General features: G+C 42.9%; 1 long non-coding RNA gene across 1 annotated transcript; it reads right to left on the bottom strand.

Moving 5' to 3' along the window:
- Window positions 1–17,131: 17,131 nt before the first annotated feature.
- LOC137961999 (uncharacterized) lies at window positions 17,132–17,482 on the bottom strand. Its single transcript, XR_011115104.1, has 3 exons — window positions 17,451–17,482; window positions 17,295–17,359; window positions 17,132–17,166 (listed from the first exon to the last, which is right to left on the bottom strand). It is a non-coding gene; the product is annotated as an uncharacterized lncRNA (long non-coding RNA).
- Between the last annotated feature and the right edge of the window lie 3,209 nt (window positions 17,483–20,691).

Here is a 20,691-nt window from a genome sequence, read left to right as displayed (position 1 = left end):
GTGACAACGTTTCGGTGTGCATCCCTACCTTCGAGCTTAAGGACTAGCTCGTTCTCCACAGGGGTGTAATGTTACGAACCCAATAGCAGGCCTAGTCATGCAGAGACGTCGTGGCTGAGTCAATTACTCTGGTTGAGTCAGTTACTTGGTCATTAAGTTTACTTTTCAAGTTAAATGCCAAGGAGGGGCAAATCTGTAATTTTTTCTAGAACCTTATGGACGTGAACCCTATTTAGAGGGGAAATGAAATGGGAAATGGAAGTTGGAATTTAGGTTAAACAAAGGGTTTTGAGTTCTCCTAAATGAGCTCAGGGGTGTGCGTTCTCCTCAACCAACCTAGGGTCTCAAGCTTCCTTCGGCTTGATTTTCTTCTCTTATCTTCTTCTTCCCTACAAATCACTGTGTTAGATTCGGGACCGTAACACCAAGTCAAACCAAGTTGGAACCGAGTCAGGATTTTGGGAGTCAGTAGACCAATATAATAAACTCAGAATGGAGATTAATTAGCTGTTATAATTAGAAGTAACTCGGATGAACAATAGTAATAAATTATGTGTTGGCTTGTGAGTCTAAGTTAACCCGCTGAGAACAATAGCTCAATCAGGGATACCAGTTTGTTGTGTGTTGTGTGTTGGGTCGTTATTATGGAATCTTGGTTCTGTTATGGACTCCATAGCATCTAGAGTAGCAGGTAGACATAGAGAATAATTTATGTAATTTTCTGAATGTTCTCTTGGTGGCATTTATGTAATTTCAATCAGAACTTGGGCTTTGCGTGGCTGTGTAAGGGGTCGTTCCTATTATTTATAGGGGCATCATTTGAATGGAAAGTAAGGTTTGAGCCATAGGTAAATGAGATCAGGTTCTCTCTCTCACGAGGCCTAAGGGTGGAGCTCCTTTAAAAGCTCACGTCTCTTCATCTTCTTCCTCACGAGATCTCAATCATCCACGTCCTCATCGTCTTCATCCCAAGTTCCTCATTCCTCAACATCTCTTCTTCTCCCTTCCGAGCTCCTCCTCCCTTAATTCCTATTCATCTACTCCCTTCCGAGCTCCTCCTCCCTTAATTCCTATTCATCTACTCCCTTCCAAGATTTACATATACCAACGATCTCTTCACATTCTCCCTGCCGAGTTGTCTATCTCCTGTGAATGTTCATCTTCCTCATCTGAGTTCAGCAGACACCATTGGACTTTCCAAGAACCCCAAGTCTAGATCTTCATTGTCTTTAATCCTGGAAGACCGAGGAGAGCGTAGGGTGACTCGATCCATGGCTAGAGAACCTAACATCATGGTATCAGACAGGACCGCCTTGGACGACTCTTCCTCTCCAGCGGATTTGCGCACCGCCATTGACGAGCTTCGGACTGACCAAGCTGCTCTACGCACAGATATGCAAGAGATTAAGGAGACTCTGCTCCAGCTTCTCCACATTTAGGGACCACGTGAAGTTCCCCGTCCGGGCAGTGCCACACGCCTTGTTGAGTACACCGACCTCCCACCCCAGCCTATGCCTCCTCTGCGTCCTAATCAGATCCCTTCGGGGAGCTTTCATGGTAACAACACTTCAAATGTGCCCAGGTACACCAAATTAACCTTTTCGACTATGATTGGTCTACTAATCCGTTAATCTGGTTGCAGCAGTGTGAGCATTTTTTTTGGCACCAACGAACCCAGCCGGAGGAGCGGGTCTCTTTGGCTGCCTTCCACTTGTTAGATGAAGCATTACTGTGGTATTCCCAATTTGATTCGGAGTGCCACGTGCATGATTGGAATTTATTTAAGGACTCCTGTATGTTGAGGTTTGGACCTCCCACCCCAGCCTATGCCTCCTCTGTGTCCATACATGTACCCCCACTTGCAGAAGGATGATATAGAGTGCCAGTGTGAGCTCATGTTAACTCAAGGCATTATTCAGCCCAGTCGTTCGCCTTTCTCGTCGCCGGTTCTATTGGTAAAGAAACATGACAATTCATGGCGGTTTTGTGTGGACTATAGGGAGCTCAACGCTCACACGGTGAAGGATAAATTTCCCATTCCAGTGGTGGATGAACTGTTGGATGAACTTCATGGAACAAAATTATTTACGAATCTGGACTTGAAATCCGGCTACCATCAAATCCGGGTCCACCCTGATGATTTCGAGAAAACAACTTTTCGTACCCACCACGGTCATTTTGAATTCTTGGTGATGCCCTTTGGTCTTTCCAACGTGCCCTCTACCTTGCAGGCACTCATGAATGAGGTATTTTGTCCATTCTTGCGCAAATATGTTCTTGTTTTTTTTTATGATATCTTGATCTATAGTCATAATTGGGGCAACCACATTTAGCACATGCGACAGGTATTCCACCTCCTGCGTTCCCACCTTTTATTCCTTAATAAGTCCAAATGTGAGATGGGGATGTTATGATCCTAGGTTAAGTACTATATCTTCCGCTCCTAACAGGCCAGTCTTTTGGGTAGTATTGGCTAGGTGTTTAACATTTGGTATCAAAGCAAGCACTACGTCGCGGGTTCGATTCCTGTGTGCTGCAAGCAGCGTGTGGAGGTGTGTAGCGCAAATCAGGAGGAGGGTGGCACAAATGAGGAGGTGGTGGTGGTGGAGGGTCAAACGGCTTGGAGGATGAATCCAGCTGCGCTGTGATCCTGGCAAACCCATCTTCCATGTGGGCCATCATTTGTTGCAAGTGGTCCTTGAGACCAAAAATTTCCTGATTCATTGCGTCAACTTGGGATTGCATTTGAGCACAATTTTCTTCCACAAAATTGCAAATATCAACAGACGAAGAGGAATCGCCTATGGTGGTCCTGTCTGATACCACGATTTTGGGTTCCCTTGCCATGGATTGTGTCACCCGTTGATCTCCCCTTGCTTCTAGGTTGGATGACGAGGTAGGAAAGGATTTCTGATTCTTAGAATGACCCATGCTTGAAGAACGTTGAGCTTTTGAAAGGAGCTCCACCCCTAGGCCTCATTAGAGAGAGTACCTAATCTCGTTTAACACTAGATTGGATAATGCTTACCCTTTCATTAAACTCACATCCCTATAAAGGGAATTAGGGAATGACACAAGATGGCCCAAGCAAGTGGCCAAGGTTCAACCAAATTACAAGAATACCTACTAATAAATTAAAGGTGCAAATTACATAAACTACCCTCTTCATCGACTAGACACTCTTGATGCTATGGAGTCCATAACAACACCCCCTCTTGAAGAAAGAGCTTGTCCTCAAGCTCAAAAGTGGGATACAAGGCCTGGAAGGAGTCGAGTGGCTCCCAAGAAGCTTCAACCAGGTCTTCATCAGTCCACTAAACTAACACCTCCCATGAGTCTTGAACACGGCAAGCTTGCAATACCTGCACGGGAGTAGGAATAGACCGGCCATCTTGGATTGGTGGCAATGGTGTATGCAGCAATGGGGAGTTGCCCTTGAATGGCTTGAGGAGAGAGACGTGGAACACGTCATGGAGCTTGGTGTCTGGTGGAAGTTGCAAGTGATAAGCCACATTGCCGATACGGTGGAGCACCTGGAAGGGACCATAAAATTTGGGAGAAAGCTTATGGCGTTTGGTGATAGCAAGTGAAAGCTGTCTGTATGGTTGGAGTTTCAGCCAGATGTAATCTCCCAGCTCAAAGGAAAGAGGACGATGACCTTTGTCATATGTTCGCTTCATAGTGTCTTGAGAGCGCTGCAAGTGAGTTCTAACTTCAGCAAGCATAGTATCCCTTTCCTCTAAAGCCTGGTCCAGCGCCGCGACCCGAGGCGATCCCGGTTCAATCGATAATAGACGTGGTAGGTCGCGTCCATAGACTACCCGGAAGGGAGTGGAACCCAGTGTTGTCTTCCGCTCCTAACAGGCCGGTCTTTTGGATAGTATTGGGTAAGTGCTTAACATCTGGTATCAGAGCTAGCGCTACGTCACAGGTTCATTTCCGTGTGCTGCAAGTGGCGTGTGGAGGTGTCTAGCCCTAGGCGAGAGGGGGGGCACCTTGCAGAAGGGGCGACCAAAGTGTGTTCCCGCACCATGGGTCATCGCTATAAGCGGAAGGGGTGACCTAAGTGTAGAGGCAGCATCGAGCCGAGCCAAGCCCGAACCTGCCTATGTTCGAGCAGAATTTGATTTAAATATTTTGAGCCGAGCTTCGAGCCGAACCTCGTCCCGAGCCTAAAATTGTTATCGAGCTCGAGTCCAAAAAATTTAACCGAGTTCGAGCCTAGCTTCGAGCCGAGCTCAAGCTTCAACATACATTTAAAATTTTTCAAAAAATATATATAAAATAAATTATATATAAAATTATGCATATATTTTACATAAAATTGTGCATGACCTCTACATAAAATTGGGCATAACCTATATATATAATACATGTATAAGATTGGGCATGACCTCTACTTAAAATTGAGCATAATCTATGTATGTAATACTTATATAAAATTCGGTATGATCTCTACTTAAAATTGGGCATAATCTATATACATAATACCTGCATAAACGCTCCATAAAATTGTCTATACATTCCATAAACATTCCATGAAATTGTTTATATACTCCATACACTCCATCAAATAGTCTAAACACTCCATACATTGCATAACATTATGAATAAACTCCATACAATAATCAAACACAACAAAATTAAATGAAATATCAATATCAATTTACTATCACCCAAATAAAACTATAAATCCTTTAAATAAAATCCTATTACTATTAGTGACTTACTAGAAAATTACAAGAAATATTTTAAATTTTTCTTAGGAAAGTTAAATGGACCTCTTATTGCCTTTTCTAAGGAAATAAATAAAATTAATAATTAATCTAATATATTATTATACTTATCGATAATTTTTTAATCAAATAAAATTTCAAACACAAAATTACTATAAAAATTGCCTCATGCTAAAAGTATTATATCATCAACTGTCAAATACTTATTCAAAATTTTTCTATACGGTTTTCTAGCCCATCTTGGCAAGAAAATCTTACTTAGAAAATTATATAATTTTTTAACAAAAATTTATAATTAGAAAAATATTTTAAAAAAACATGAGGCACTAATGGTCCCTATATTTCTACTAAAAATGTCGTTTCAACATGTATTGAAAAAAACAACTAATAGTCTATAGAAATATATTTCTACTAAAATATCTTTTCAATTTCTTCAAGAGTCATGAGGAAGGGACAAAGAGTTTTTTTCCCTTGTTTATGATCTCGCACATAGGGGAGGTTTCTAATAAATTATATATAAAATTATGCATACATTTAAAAAAGAAAAGAATGATAGGGGAAGTTCAGGATTGAATTTCAATAATGGATTAAAATGCACCAATATTAATCTTTCTTACTCACAATTGTTGTCTAGCTTGTTTTGGAATTTTTGAATCTGGCCATAAATTTACTATGGCCTCCTTAGTGCCCTTAGATGAAATTTTATATTCTAGGAAAAACTAGAAATAATTTTCCTATGATACATATTCCCAAAAAAACTTTAAATAAAATCCTATTACTTTTAGTGAGTTATTTTAAAAAATATTTTAAAATTTTCTTAGGAAAGTTAAATGGACCTTTTATTGCATCTTCTAGGGAAATAAATAAAAATTAATAATCAATCTAATATATTATTATACTTATCGATAAACTTTTAATAAAAAAAATGTCAAACACAAAATTGCAATGAAAATTGCTTCATGCTAAAAGTATTACAGCATAAATATTTATTCTAAAAATTTTTATACAGTTTTCTACCCCATCTTGGTAGGAATATCTTACTTAGAAAACTATATGATTTTTAATAAGAATTTTCAATTAGAAAAATATCTAAAAAAAAAAATGAGACACTAATAGTTCATAGAAACTTATTTCTTTAAAATGTATTTTTAAGTTTTTTCAAAAGCTATGAGGAAGGAGAGTTTAAGGAATTTTTTTTTATTTTTTGATATTGCACGTGCAAAATAATTTTCGCACAGGGGAGGTGAGAGATTATATCTCCCCTAATTTCTCCTTGGTTCTAGTTTTCTGCCGAGACGAGGAGGAGGGAAGGGGGTTACGGCACTGGGGAGGACCTATCATCGGGGATGACGGCTACGATGGAGGCGGCGGCGACATAAGCGGAGATGACGAAAATAGAGGCAATGACGAGGAGAGGAAGAAGTCGGAGGAAGAAATCGAATAGACAGCCACAGAGGCGGCCGACGAGCAGTTGTCAACGGCAGTAGAGGCGGCGACAACACTCAATGGGAGGGGCTCGACGGTGACGAGGGAAGGAAAAATTCCCCTCCCCCCCCGTTCTCGCTCTCGATCCCGATCCCGACTCACCTCGAGCCGACGAACTAAACCTGGCTTTGGTCGAGCTCAGCTTGTTAATTTAAACGAGCCAATTTCGGAGCTCGAGCTTGACTCAAGCTCGAGAGATAACGAATCGAACCGAAACTCGAGCCACTCGCGAGCCAGCTCGGTTCAAAGTCACCCCTACCTGAGTGTGGCCCTGCACCTTAGGTCCGTTGCTAGAGTGGGTCGTCGTCAGAAGTGGGTCATCTCCAATGTAGTCCGCCGTGGGCGTCGGCCTCATGATGGTGGGTGTGATGTTATGGCCTGGGTTAAGTACCTATATCTTCCGCTCCTGACAAGCCGATCTTTTGGGTAGTATTGGCTAGGTGCTTAACACATTATCCATCAAACATCATGTGCTTACACTCCTGAAAAAATGGTGTAGCCGAACGGAAAAATTATCATATTCTTGAGGTAGTTCAAGGTTTATGTTAAGTACCTAGCCAATACTACCCAAAAGACCGGCCTGTTAGGAGCGGAAGACATAGGTACTTAACCCCAGGACCATAACAGTACACCCCACCTTCGGGACCAAACATCCACGATGGCTTAACACTCAACGACGGGTGTCAGGTCAAGATCCCATAATCCCTTACGGCGACCACGTCCGGGGCTCGCGACACCCGCACCGGGACTCCCCTTGGGGATTTGAACTTACGATGAGCAGACGACCATGGTAGCGTAGCGACACTGGCCCAACTGCAGCCTACCAGTAATTTCAATCCAACCTCTACGCCCTACCAGTAATTTTAATCCAACCTCTACGCCCTACCAGTAATTTTAATCCAGCCTCTGCGCCCCCCGGGAATTGAACTCGCAACGTGGCGCCGACTCTGATACCAAATGTTAAGCACCTAGCCAATACTACCCAAAAGACCGGCTTGTTAGGAGCGGAAGACATAGGTACTAAACCCCAGGACCATAACAGTTTATTATATGCCATGAAAGTTCCATACTTTTATTTGCCTCATGCAATCCTGATCGTATGCTTTCTTATATATTGTCTACTGTCTTCTGTCTTGGTAATAAATCTCCTTACTCTATATTTTTACCAAATGATTATTCGTTTTCATTGCCCTTTAAAATCTTTGGGTGTCAATGTTTTGTCCGTATTTCCTCCCCAAAGCACAGTAAACTTGATCCTAAATCTGTCAAGTGTATCTTTCTAGGATACTCTCGTACATAAAAGGGTTATGTTTGTTATAATCCCACTCTTCAGCGTTTACTTATGTCCAGGGATGTTACCTTTTTTGAAGACTCTCCAAACTATTCAGACAATGCACCTCCTGGTTTATCTTCAGTACTAGGTTCTCCTCGACCAGTTGTGCCCCATGCTACAGAAACTTCTCAGCCCCTAGAAACACCGACAGACACCACACCTACTGAGTTTACGGATCCCATCGAGGTAAGTCCATCTTCTCCAGTTGTTTTTGGCCCACATATGATACTCGTCCTATTGCACAAAGAAAAGAACCCAAATCATGCACCACACCCTCTACGTCTCATCCCATATCAAATTTTGTGTCTCATCATCGTATGTCCCCTGCATGTTGTCAATTTCTCTCTGCTATTTTTTCCATATCTATACCACAGTCCTATCAGGAGCCTCTCAAACATCCAGGGTAGAAGGCAACAATGGATGAAGAAATTCAGGCCCTTTATGAAATCAGACATGGGCTCTAGTCCCACTTCCATTAGATATGAAACCTGTTAGTTGCAAATGGGTGTTTACTGTGAAACACAATCCAGATGGGTCTGTGGTTCGGTTGAAGGCTCGCCTCATGGCTAAGGGCTATATACAACGTTATGGAATTGGTTATGAGGAAATCTTCTCTCCAGTGGAAAAAATGAACTCGGTACGTGTGTTATTATCTCTGGCAGCTAACTCTTCTTGGAAGGTATATCAACTTGATGTGAAAAATGCATTTCTAAATGGGGACATCAAAGAAAATATTTATATGCAACAACCACCTGGGTATGTTGTTGAGGGGGAGTCAGTATGTCGACTAAAAAAATCTTTGTATGGTCTAAAACAGTCCTCTCGTGCATGGTTTGAGAAATTTAGTCAAGCCCTCATATGGGAAGGATTTTATAAATGATCTAGAGATCACTCAATTTTTATTAAAAACACACCTAGAAGCAAGGTAATTCTGGCAGTATATGTTGATGATATCATTTTAACTGGTAGTGATTCCAAGGGCATCCAAGAAACAAAAGAAAAAATATGTGCTGAATTAAAGACAAAGGATCTTGGACTTCTCAAATATTTTCTGGGTATTGAAGTATTACAATCCAGACATGGGATTGTGCTATCCCAAAGGAAGTATGCCCTTGATCTACTGGAGGAGAAAGAAATGCTGGGATGCAAACCAGCAGACACTCCTATGGACTCAAATACAAAATTATGTGCAGGGACTGGAGAAGATTTAGATATCGGGAAATATCAAAGACTAGTGGGAAGACTTATTTACCAATGTGTATCAAGGCCAGATATATCATATGCAGTAAGTGTGGTGAATCAATACATGCACAAACCACAACTTAGTCATTGGCAAGCACTTAAAAGGATATTACGATATTTGAAAGGAGCTCTAGGAAGAGGGTTTCTCTATAAAAATCATGGTCACTTCAACATTGAAGGATTCTCATATGTTGACTTGGTCGGATCCCCGGATGACAGGAAATCGACTTTGGGTTTTTGTACGATGGTTGGAGGGAATTTGGTTACATGAAGAAGCAAGAAGCAAAATGTAGTATCATGGTCTAGTGCAGAAGCAGAATACAGAGCCATGGCATACACTGTTAGTGAACTCCTATGGATAAGATCTTTTCTCACTGAATTTGGATTCTACAAAGAAGCTCTGATGGATCTATATTGTGATAATCAAGCAGCTATACACATTACATTGAATCCAATCTTCCATGAAAGAACAAAGCATATTTAAGTGGATTGCCATTTTATTCGAGAAAAGTTCCAAGCGGGTCTTTTACCTCTAAAGCATATATACAAAGTCAAGTTGTAGATATTCTCACCAGGCCGGTCAGTCACAAGATTATGTCTACCATTTGCAGCAGATTGGGCATCTACGATCTTTTCTATCCCCCAGCTTGAGGGGGAGTGTTACAATGTGGAACCCACCATGATGTAAAAGTTGGTGGGACCCACCATGAGGACGTGGGATGCCAATAAGAGGCCTCATCCAAGCTAGCATGAGTTAAGAAGATAAGAAGCACAAGCTGAAATGAGTTAGAAGACTTGAAGATCAAGTGGGACCGACAAAGATACCACGAGCTGAAATTTTATCAATATGAGTTGGAAGATCACGTGGGATCCACAAGAATAAGGCCACAAGCTCACCTCCTCTCTTATTTCCACGCTATTGAAGAAGAGTTATTATTCAACTTATATTAGAACTCTATTAGATTGTGTTAAATAGAGGTGTTATCATTCGGAATTAATCAAGTTACACATCTCCTTCTTAAGTTAATCTCTCTCTCTCTATCTCTCTCTTTGCTTGGCGCACACTGTTAACCATGGTATTCATCAAGAACGAGGGCCGACGAATCCGCCGAGACCAGTGTTCACGCACTGATCTTCTCGAGGACGAAACACCACGCCGCAAGGCTATCGGCTGGCTCCTCGTGCCCACCACAATCCCACCCAACCCATTAAGCTATGTACATAATACAACATACAACAAGCATATGATATACCTAATATACATTCCAAAATATCGTAACATCTCCCCTCAAATTAATGCTAGTGAGTCAACCAGCGACAATTTTCCAACTAGAAAAGTATGCCATGGATGAGACAATGCTTTGGTGAAGATAATAGCCACTTGAAGATCCAAAGAAACGTACGGAAAAGATATTACCCGACACTCCAAAGTGTCGCTGATAGAGTGACAGACCACCTCAATGTGCTTGGTGCACTCATGGAAAACAGGGTTGGCCACAATCTGTATTGCACTCGTATTATCCGCATGAAGTGGTGTAGTGGAGGTCTGAGGAAACTAGAACTTAGTAAGAAGGCCGGGGAGCCAGATAAATTCAAAATAGGTAGTAGACATGGCGCGATACTCTGCCGTAGTGGATGACTTGGACACCCAATCATGTTCCTTATACTTCCAAAAAATCAGCGCCTCCCCTAAAAACATACACCAGCATGTAGTACATCGAGGGGTTTTTGGGCATCCAGCCAATCCGCATCACTATAGGCAACATGTCGTAGTGCAAAGCTTGTAGGAAAGAATAACCCACGAGTAGGAGAACCGTGCATTTATGTTATGCACGTGATAACAATATTACTTTAGTTGTTTTCTTTAATTTATTTTAATTCAGTTTTAGGTCACAGAGGTATTTTGGAATTATTTATTAATAGGGATATTTTTGGAATTATTTATTCATAGGGATATTTTTATAATATTTTATTAAACCCTAACAGGGTGAACCTTATTCAAGGGGTAAGAGTAATGAGAAAAGGCAGCATTGAAGTATTAAGAATTAGGTTAAATCTAGAGTAAAGAGACTTAAAGTTCTCCTCAACGAGCTCTAGGGTTTTCAAGCTTTCCTTTGGCTTGATCTTCGTTTTCGTCTTCCCCATGTCTTCCTATTACCCTATGGTAATGCTTGGAAGACCCGTAACCCGTGGCAGACCCCAGATCCTCCCAAAGAATCCACGTGTCAGATCCGGGACCGTAACAACTGGTATCAGAGCGGGAACACGATGAACCAAGAAGATGAAATAGTGGCGATGCATAGACAAATCAGAGAAATGGCTCTAGCAAGCCTCGGAGCGGAACAAATACAGAAATGGCGTGCAACCTAGGTGAAGTATTTTTTAACAATGGAGTATCTAGAGGCATTCGCTGGAGAAGCTGTCTCCGACAAGAAAACGGGTGACCAAGTAACCACTTCGTCCCATCTACCAGTCGAAGTCTCTACGAAGGATTTTGGGTCAATCTCAGATTCGGAGGGGCAGAGAGGCTTTGCGTCACCACAAATTAAGATTTCTGCGCACGGAATTTCAAAGCCGAACAACAACGACGATTTTCGAAAATCAAAGGGGTTTTTGGCTACCACATCGTCGGCGTTGGTCAGATGGGGGGAGACCTCAAATCCGGAAGCACACCAACACGACTCATGGCGAGCAGAACCCCATCCAGATCTGCAAAAAGAAAATCTTCCGGCGACTATTTCGACCGGTACATCAGACGGCAACGACCCAAAATCGTGCACATCAGAGGGGTTTTTCCCCACCCCTGTCTCCCACGAAGCTATACATCTTCCACCGACGACGCAAACCACGATACTGGCTGAACTGACAATTTCTGGGGCACAAATTCAGTCGGAACGGGCCGACGAGTGCCAGCCATATTCGCCACATTAGCGTAGGTTTGCCTTTCGCCACCGGACACGGAGGAGGCTCCGTCGGTGCCATCGGAAACAAATCTGGTGGGCTCTAGCTTCCGGATTCTCTTTTTCAGCCTCAACCTTGCCCTCGGAAGCCCAACGGGGAACCAAATCCAACAAAATTTGGGGTAAGATTTTGAAATGCCATCTATTTTTAGTTCAAATCGGTGGTTCCATGCGGTTGAAGGGCCTCCAAGGTGCTGAGCATCAGCAACGCTGCTCGAAAATTCGGAACGAAAGCTCTCTGTTTCGGGAAGCCACGAACCAGAGGCCAAATGCGGGAATTTCGGCTTGGGTTTATGCAAGTCGAGATCAAATTTTTGGGAGGATGCCGAAAGTCAAACTAATTTTATGGGGACATTGGGAAAAAATTTTTTGGTGGGTTTGTTTTTCTATGGATGCGTACAGTACCTGTGCAGAGGTGAATTGTCAAATTGCAGAGGGAGGGTTTCCTTTTTTGGATCCCAAGGAGATAGAATTCTTTTGGGTAGCATACGAGGTTTTAACTACTTCATGTGCTTGGCATGGCAATAGTGCTGCCATGATGTTAAGTGCTGGTTTCAGGCCTCAAACTGAGCCTTATCTCAGAGATGGTCTCACTTGCGTGGCAGAAATGGGGGGACAAGGTTCCAGCACCAAACCGGGTGCCAAGACAACAACACAATATAAACTGTTGACTGCTGAAACTACTGATGGGCGTGCTGTCTATGCTGATGGGTTTGGTTCAGTGGCCAAATTTAAAAAAGTTAGTGTGCACAGCAGTGCGTATAAGCCTCTTGCACTTGTTGCCGATGTGAAGGTGGAATCTGACAGTACTACTGCCAATGTGTTTGCAAATGTTGATAGCTTGACCAACCGAAATGGCGATGAAAAACTTATTTCTGAAGCTGTTGGAGCTAGGTCAAAGGTGATACGAACATTGAAGGGATGGTTTGAGCAAATTTATGAGGTGACTGGAGACAAGTACCAAGGGCTGCACCTGTACTTGACAAACCTGGTTGATAGCATAGATGATGAGAAGCTGAACCAATTGTTTTCTGAGTTTAGTCTACTTACTTCATGCAAGTTTTTTTCAGTGACCTTGTTAAATGTGTTGCATGGTATATATGCTATCATAACAGGTGGTTCGCATGGCCCTATTGTGAGAGGAGATTCACAGGGTAGTGAGTTCAATTTGCCATTTCTTGGTTCTGCAACGTATGGAGATAGATTTCTTGGTTATGCACAGAAGGCTATTGCCAGTGGGGAAATGGTTAATGTGCACCTTGCCTGGACAGAAGCAGTGGCCCACCCAGACGACCGGGTGGAGTATGCGTTGTGGACCAATAGCAATGTTGAGCGTGGGCCTACGTGTGACATGCTGATACAATGTGTGAAGGCTTTCAAGGGTGCAACATAGTTACTTGAACAAGGCGGATACAGCCAGTACACTCCTCACTACATAACATGGTACTGTCCTCAGGCATTCACATTTCTGAATGGCACTGCTGCTGAGATGTTTTTGGTGCGTCACTATGGAGCTCAAGCAGTGGTTACAGGGGTTGGTGATCATGGGTATGAGTACCTACCGGGTGGTACTGTAGCAGTAGTTGGGAAACCTGGTAGCAACTGTGCTCCGGATGGTCCACTTCTCCTTTATGTTTCTCAGATGATTCCTGCCTCTGCTAAAGGTCAATTTATTGCCCTTGGGCGTCCCTTTGCTGGTAAGGTCTGCACTGGTATGATGGTTAGCATTATGGGCCCAACTTTTTCACCGGGCCAGCAAAATGATTTATATATACCTAACGTCTAGAGAACTATCATTTGGATGGGGACAACGCTGGAGTCTGATGTTGTTGTTCCTTGTGGCCATACAAAGTCTTTGGTTGGATTGGATCAGTTCCTTAATGCTACTTTGACTGGTACGAAAGAAGTAGTTGCTCACGCAATTCGAGCCAGGAAGTTCTCTGTGTCCCCTATGGTGCGTGTTGCTGTCCAATGCAGCGTTGCTTCAAATTTTTCCAAGCTTGTTGACGGTTTGAAATCGCTAGCCAAGTCCGATCAGATGGTTGTGGGGTTAGGGGATAAGGTTTCTTCAACAGATATCGAAGAAGGCATGAGCGTGGGTGTTGACCGCAACAAATATCAGATTCAGATTCCTTTGCCTCCAAAAATTGATCCTAGTGTTACTATGACTGTTGAAGAAAAGCCTGATGTGACATACAATGATGTTGGTGGTTGTAAGTAGCAGATTGAAAAGATGTGAGAAGTTGTAGAGCTGCCTATGCTCCATCCTGATAGGTTTGTTCAGCTGGGAATTGACCCACCAAAGGGAGTTCTCTGCTATGGTCCTCCAAGGACAGAGAAGGCTCTCTTCGCTAAAGCTGTAGCCAACAGACCAGCTGCCAACTTTATTCGTGTTATTGGTAGTGAGCTTGTCCAAAAATATGTTGGTAAAGGGGCAAGGACGGTTCACGAACTTTTTCAGCTGGCACATTCAATGACCCACGTAGGCCTCGGGACCATTGTGCAAGACCCTAATTTCATGGACTCTATCTATATCAGCCATCGGATATTTGTTTACGAAATGAAGAATGTCTACGAGAATTATTTTTATTTTTTCTGTCGACCTGAAAAAAAAAATCCTGGAATGCTTGCGCCAGTTTTTGTGTGTCCAGACAGCGCAAATGGCTATCGAGGATGCTACTCGGGCACGAGTGAAGACGTCGGCATACAGACACTACTTCCGAGCTTGAGGACAAGCTCGTTCTTCCGGGGGGGGGGGGGGGTGTAATGTTATGCACGCGATAACAATATTACTTTAGTTGTTTTCTTTAATTTACTTTATTTTAATTCAGTTTTAGGTCATAGGGGTATTTTTGGAATTATTTATTAATAGGGATATTTTTGGAATTATTTATTCATAGGGATATTTTATTAAACCCTAACAGGGTGAACCTTATTTAAGGGGTAAGAGTAATAAGAAAAGGAAGCATTGAAGTATTAAGAATTAGGTTAAATCTAGAGTAAATAGGCTTAGAGTTCTCCTCAACGAGCTCAAGGGTTTCAAGTTTCCCTTTGGCTTGATCTTCGTTTTCGTCTTCCCCATGTCTTCCTATTAACCCTATGGTAATGCTTGGAAGACCCGTAACCCATAGGAGACCCAAGATCCTCCCAAAGAATGTGTCAGATTCAGGACCGTAACAATATAGCGGAAGATGTGCCGAACCGCCGCAAGATGAAGGTGCCAAGGTGATGACATAAACTGACTGACCTGATGCACAACATTGGAGATGTCCGGGTGAGTAGTACTATATGAGACTTCCAACCAGTCGCCAATAGATAGTAGGATCATCAAGAAGAGTCCCTTCATCTTTCCTGTATTTTACATTGACCTCCATAAGAGTAGCAACTGAAGATGTGTCCTCCAATCTGGCTAGGGAAATAAGATCTTGAGTATACTTATGCTGGTTTAAGAAAATACCATTGGGACAATGATGTATCTCCAGCCCTAAGAAGTATGTGAGGTGTCCAAGGTCTTTCATATGAAAGGTGGTATGCAAAACTTGTTGAAGCTAGGAAATCATGCCCAAGTCAATGCCAGTAATGATAATGACATCCACATAAACCAAGAGTGACCATGTCGGTGGTAGATTTATGGTAAAATACAGATGAATCATACTAACTCCATGTAAACTTGTGAAGAATAAGCGTGCTGCGAAACTTCTCAAACCAAGCCCGAGGAGCTTGCTTCAGCCCATACAGAGAATGACATAGCTTGCAAACATGATCAGGAAATGAAGTAGTCATACCCAAGGGGAGCTTCTTGTAGACATCTTTCTGTAGGTCACTATGTAGAAAGGCAGTCTTTACAACCATTTGATGCAGTGGCCAAGACTGGGAGGCTGCAATGGCTAATATAGTGCGGACGGTGATCATCTTGGAAACTGGAGCAAATATTTCCTCATAATCAATCCCATATTCTTGCTAATTTCCCAAGGCCACAAGGCGGACTTTATATCAATCCAACGATCCATCTGAATGCAGTTTGACAGAAAATATCCACTTACTCCCAAGAGGCCAAAGGGTAGGTGGGCAAGTCGGTAGGTGGGCAAGTCACAATGTCCCAAGGTGATTCTCCTTCAGTGCTTGCAGTTTTGTTTGCATTGCCTGTTGTTAACACTCATGTGGCATAGCCTGTTTGTAGCAGGAGGGAATGGAAATAGAGGATAAGGTGGCCACAAGTGATATAGTGGAGGGGAAACCATACTTATCAGGAGGGAAAGATGGACAAGGAGATCTACGAAGGGTGATGGGGGCAGGAGCAGAGAGACGAGTAGAAGCAAGTGCCATGTCAGAATCGGAAGAGGGCAGCGAGAAAGTGGGGTGAGACTCATCAAAGCTTGGCAGACTAAACGGAGATGCAAATGGCAATGTAATGTGAGATGGAAAGAAATATTGGTTTTCAAAGAAGACCACATTCCGAGAAACACGGACTCGACACGCCTGGGGATCATAGCAAACATACCCTTTTTGAGAAATGGCATATCCAATAAACACACACATCATTGATTGGACGGTGAGTCTATGTCGTTCATGATTAGGGAGATGCACAAAACAAACACAACCAAACGTCCAAACACCAGTGTGTGATGGAGAATAACCAAATAACTTAACGAATGGAGAGACATGTTGCAAGGTAGGTGAGGGCATGCGATTGATTAAATAAACTGAGGTAGAGAGTGTCTCATACCAAAAATAGGGAGGAATGGATGATTCAAGAAGAAGGGTGCGGACCATATCAAGAGGGTGACAATTTTTTCGCTCATCAACCCCATTTTGTTGGGGTGTTGAGGGACAAGAACATTGAGAGATAATGCCTTTGCTCGGAAGAAAATCCTGGAACTTAGTGGACATGTACTCTCCTCTAGAGTATGAGCGCAATACTTTAATATGAGCAGAGAATTGTGTTTCAAGAAGCGTCAGAAACCGACTTAGCCTGTAAGAAGTAGACCCAAGTAAACCGACTAAAATCATCAATAAATGTAACAAAGTACTTATATTGCGCATGGGAGACAATAGGAGCAATTCCCCAGACATCACTATGAATAATATCAAAATAGTGGGAGGCATGCAAGGCATGATGAGGAAACGGTAAAACTTTACTTTTGTCAAGTTTGCATGATGAACATTCAAAAACAATATCAAGAGAGGTGCATTTTTTACTGCCTAATAAACCAGATTTAAGCAATATACGAAGAACATCCAAGTTTGGGTGGTCTAGATGTCTATGCCACATCTTAGGGCCAAAGCTAACAACATTACATGTAAAATAAAGTACAGGAGTACGTGGAATAATGGTGGAGAGAAAGACTTTAAGAGGAAATAGCCTTCCCACTTTAGGCCCCTTCGCGATCACCTTCCCCAACGCTTGATCCTGCACAACACAACCAAAGTGAGAGAGCTGAACATTAAAATTTTTATCAACCAGTTGACCAATAGACAGAAGGTTTGTCGATAGGTCAGGAGACACGAAGACATCAGATATGGAGGGAGAGAGATCACCAATAGCACTGATAGGTAGAGATATGCCATCAGCAGTGCTGATGTGCAGGTTTCCATCATACTTTCTGACATTAGAGAGAGAGACAATATTGTTGGTCATATGGTTAGAAGCAACGGAATCAAAATACCATGGTTGAGGAGAGATTTTCTGCTTACCTGAAAGACCAAAAGTAGAAAAAGCATATGTGATTATCTGTTGTACCATTTCAGGGGTGAGTGAGGGTGAACTTGCAGGTGCTAGAGGAACAAGAACGGTAGTAGTTGGCACGACCGTCAGCAATGCTGTAGAACTAGAAGTACTAGTGGAGGTATGATAAGTTGTATTCTTTTTCTTTTCAGGGCGAGTAGGGCAAGCTGCAATGAGATGGACCAGCTTCTTGCAGTAGTTACAGGATTTCAAGGGGCATTCCCGAGAAAATTGACCATATGTCTTGTAGTGGAAGCACTGAACATAACTCATGTCCCGACTCTTATTTTTTTCTTGTGCTTCATAGGCCACAACAACAGATATATCAACCTGGACTCGATGTTCCATACTGGCATGAGTAGCAATGCGCTGCTCCTCCCTAAGGAGTTCACTCAAATAGGCATCCAGAGATGGCACTGGATGACGATTTATCAGATGTGACCGAGCAATCTTAAATTCTAGATGAAGCTTCATCAAGAACTGATCCCTCTTACTGGTTTCCTGTATTGCTGCACTGCTAAGAGAGCAACAACTTGGACGTTCGCATAAACAATACCAGTATAGTCAGCCCACAGATTTTGAAACCCCGAGAAATATTCTTCAATGAAACTGCCTCCTTGCATAAAATTTGCTAGTTCATATTCAACTTGAAATAGTCGGGCCGTGCTGTTTTGATGATAAACCTTGTGGAGGTAATCTGTTATGGTCTTAGGGTTAAGTACCAATGCCTTCTACTCCTAACAAGTCGATCTTTTGGGTAGTATTGGCTAGGTGTATAACATTTGGTATCAGAACTAGCACTACGTCCCGAGTTCAACTCCCGCATGGGGATTCTGTGTGTGTTAATCTCGGGCATCCCGATAGCTGCGTGTGATTAATCTTGGCCGCCGTGGTCGTCGGCTCGTGAAGGTGGGTGTACTGTTATGGTCCTGGGGTTAAGTACCTATATCTTCCGCTCCTAACAGGTCGGTCTTTTGGATAGTGTTGGCAAAATGTTTAACAGTTGGTATCATAGCAAGCGCTATATCCCGAGTTCAATTCTCCGCATGCACAGGCGGATCGCAAGCCCTGGCGTGGAGCGGAGGGGGGGATTATGGGATCCTTGACCCGGGCTCTCGTTGCTGTGTTAATGTCGCCGTGGTGGTCAACTCGGGAGGGCGGGGTGTACTGTTAATGTCCTGGGGTTAAGTACATATGTCTTTCGCTCCTAATAGGATAGTCTTTTAGGTAGTATTGGATAGGTGCATAACATAATCCCACATTTCCGCGACAGTTTTATAGGGCCTCAGATTATGGACAAGATGAAGCTCGATGGATATAAGTATCTAGATCATGACTCTAGCTTCCATTGTGGTCTACTTTGACAATGCTTCATCCTCGCGAGGTGCCGGATCACTCTCATCAATATGACCCTATAAATCTTTGCCCTTGACAAATAGTTGGAACTGAAATGCCCAAGTACTATAGTTCTTACCCGTGAAATGAATAGGAGAGAAATCTAACCTGTCCGTTGACATGATTCCCACTGAAAATTCCAGATTTGCCCCTATAGCTGCTAAAAAGTCTTCCACTTCTGTCCCCACAATATCATAAATTCCAGTTCTGTCCCCAAAATCTCAAAAATTCCAGTTCTGTCCCCAAAATCTCAGAAATTCCAGTTCTGTCCCCAAAATCTCTGAAATTCCAAAAACCACCTTAGGCAAATAAATCATTTAATAACTTAGGAAAAAAAATTTCAGACCAGTCGTAAAAACAAAACAAAAAAACTCACGACCGTTCACCGTCCTGGCGCGAGGACGGACTTTGAGCTCGGTCAATGGTTTCCGACCACTCCTCTGAGCTCGGACGGATGTTTCCGATCTCGCCTGAGCTCCGGCCGACCTATGAGTCGTCGGACAGCAGCTCGTCAAACGGAAGTCTTTGGACGAGAACCGGGCAGTAAGGACACTTGGTCTCGCTCATCTGAGCTCGGTCGATGGTTTTCGACCACTCCTCTGAGCTCGGACGGAAGTTTCCGACCTCTCCTGAGCTCCGGCCGATCTCTGAGTCTTCGGACAGCAACTCGTCGGCAAGGATGCGTCCCACGGAGATGGCTTACCTCAAAACGCTCCCACCAAGCTTTGATACCATGTTAACCAAGGTATTCTTCAAGAACGAGGGCCGACGAATAAGCCGAGACCAGTGTTCACGCGCAGGTCTTCTCGGGGATGAAACACCACGCCACAAGGCTTGCGGCTCCTCTCACTCCGAGACCACTAAACTCTGTTGATGGTGGATGAAACCACCAAGACCTCCGGGGACTGATGGCATAGTCCCGACAAAGAGCCTCATGCTCTCTTGTTTCTCGGCGAGGATGATGGTGAGGAGAGAAGGCAAAATGTTTGAGGATGGGAATCCAATCCCCTTTCCTCTCCTTTCTTTCTTATTTATACTTAGGTTTATCAAATATTAAATATCAGCCCATGGGCCCACAACAATCCCACCCAGCCCATTAAGCTATGTACATAATACAACATACAACAAGGATAAGGTATACCTAATATACATTCCAAAATATCGTAACACACACCTCTCTTTTCTCTTTTCTTTTTCCTTCTCTTAACCCGAGAGCTCTTTTTACCTTTTCTTCTTTTTCTTTCTTCTTTCTCTTGCTCGGAATATTGGAAAAGGGATCCTAAATTCAACATCCTTGAATATTCTCAAGTGCTAAGACTCCATCCTCTAGAGTTGATCTGATGAAGTGATAACACACCTGTATGTGTTTTGCTCTGGCATGATAAATAAGATTCTTTTTTAAATGAATAACACTCTAACTGTCACAATACAACACATTCTTCCCATGTTTGAGACCTAATTCTTTGCTGGATTCGGTCACGACAACATATTCTGCCTCAGTAGTGAAAAGAGAAACTATCTTCTGCAACTTAGAGACTCAACTAATTGTTATACTACCCAATGTGTATACATATCTAGTGGTACTCTTCCTGCTATCAATTTCTCTAGCAAAGTCAGCATCTACATAACCATGTAATCCCAAGTCTAAATTTTTGAAACATAAGGTTGAGTCTGCAGTGCCTCTCAAATACCTGAGAATCCACTTCACTGTTTCCCATTGTTGTTTACCTAGATTACTCATATATTTGCCCACAACTCCTGATGCATGAGTTATGTCTGCTCTAGTGCACACCATGGCATACACGAGACCGCCAA

Source organism: Aristolochia californica, unplaced genomic scaffold, assembly GCF_029961685.1.
Source record: "Aristolochia californica isolate CCGP_79_NKW_82.1479 unplaced genomic scaffold, dmAriCali1.0.hap1 SCAF_4, whole genome shotgun sequence".
Classification (NCBI taxonomy): Eukaryota; Viridiplantae; Streptophyta; class Magnoliopsida; order Piperales; family Aristolochiaceae; genus Aristolochia; species Aristolochia californica.
This window is presented reverse-complemented; position numbering and strand designations above follow the sequence as displayed.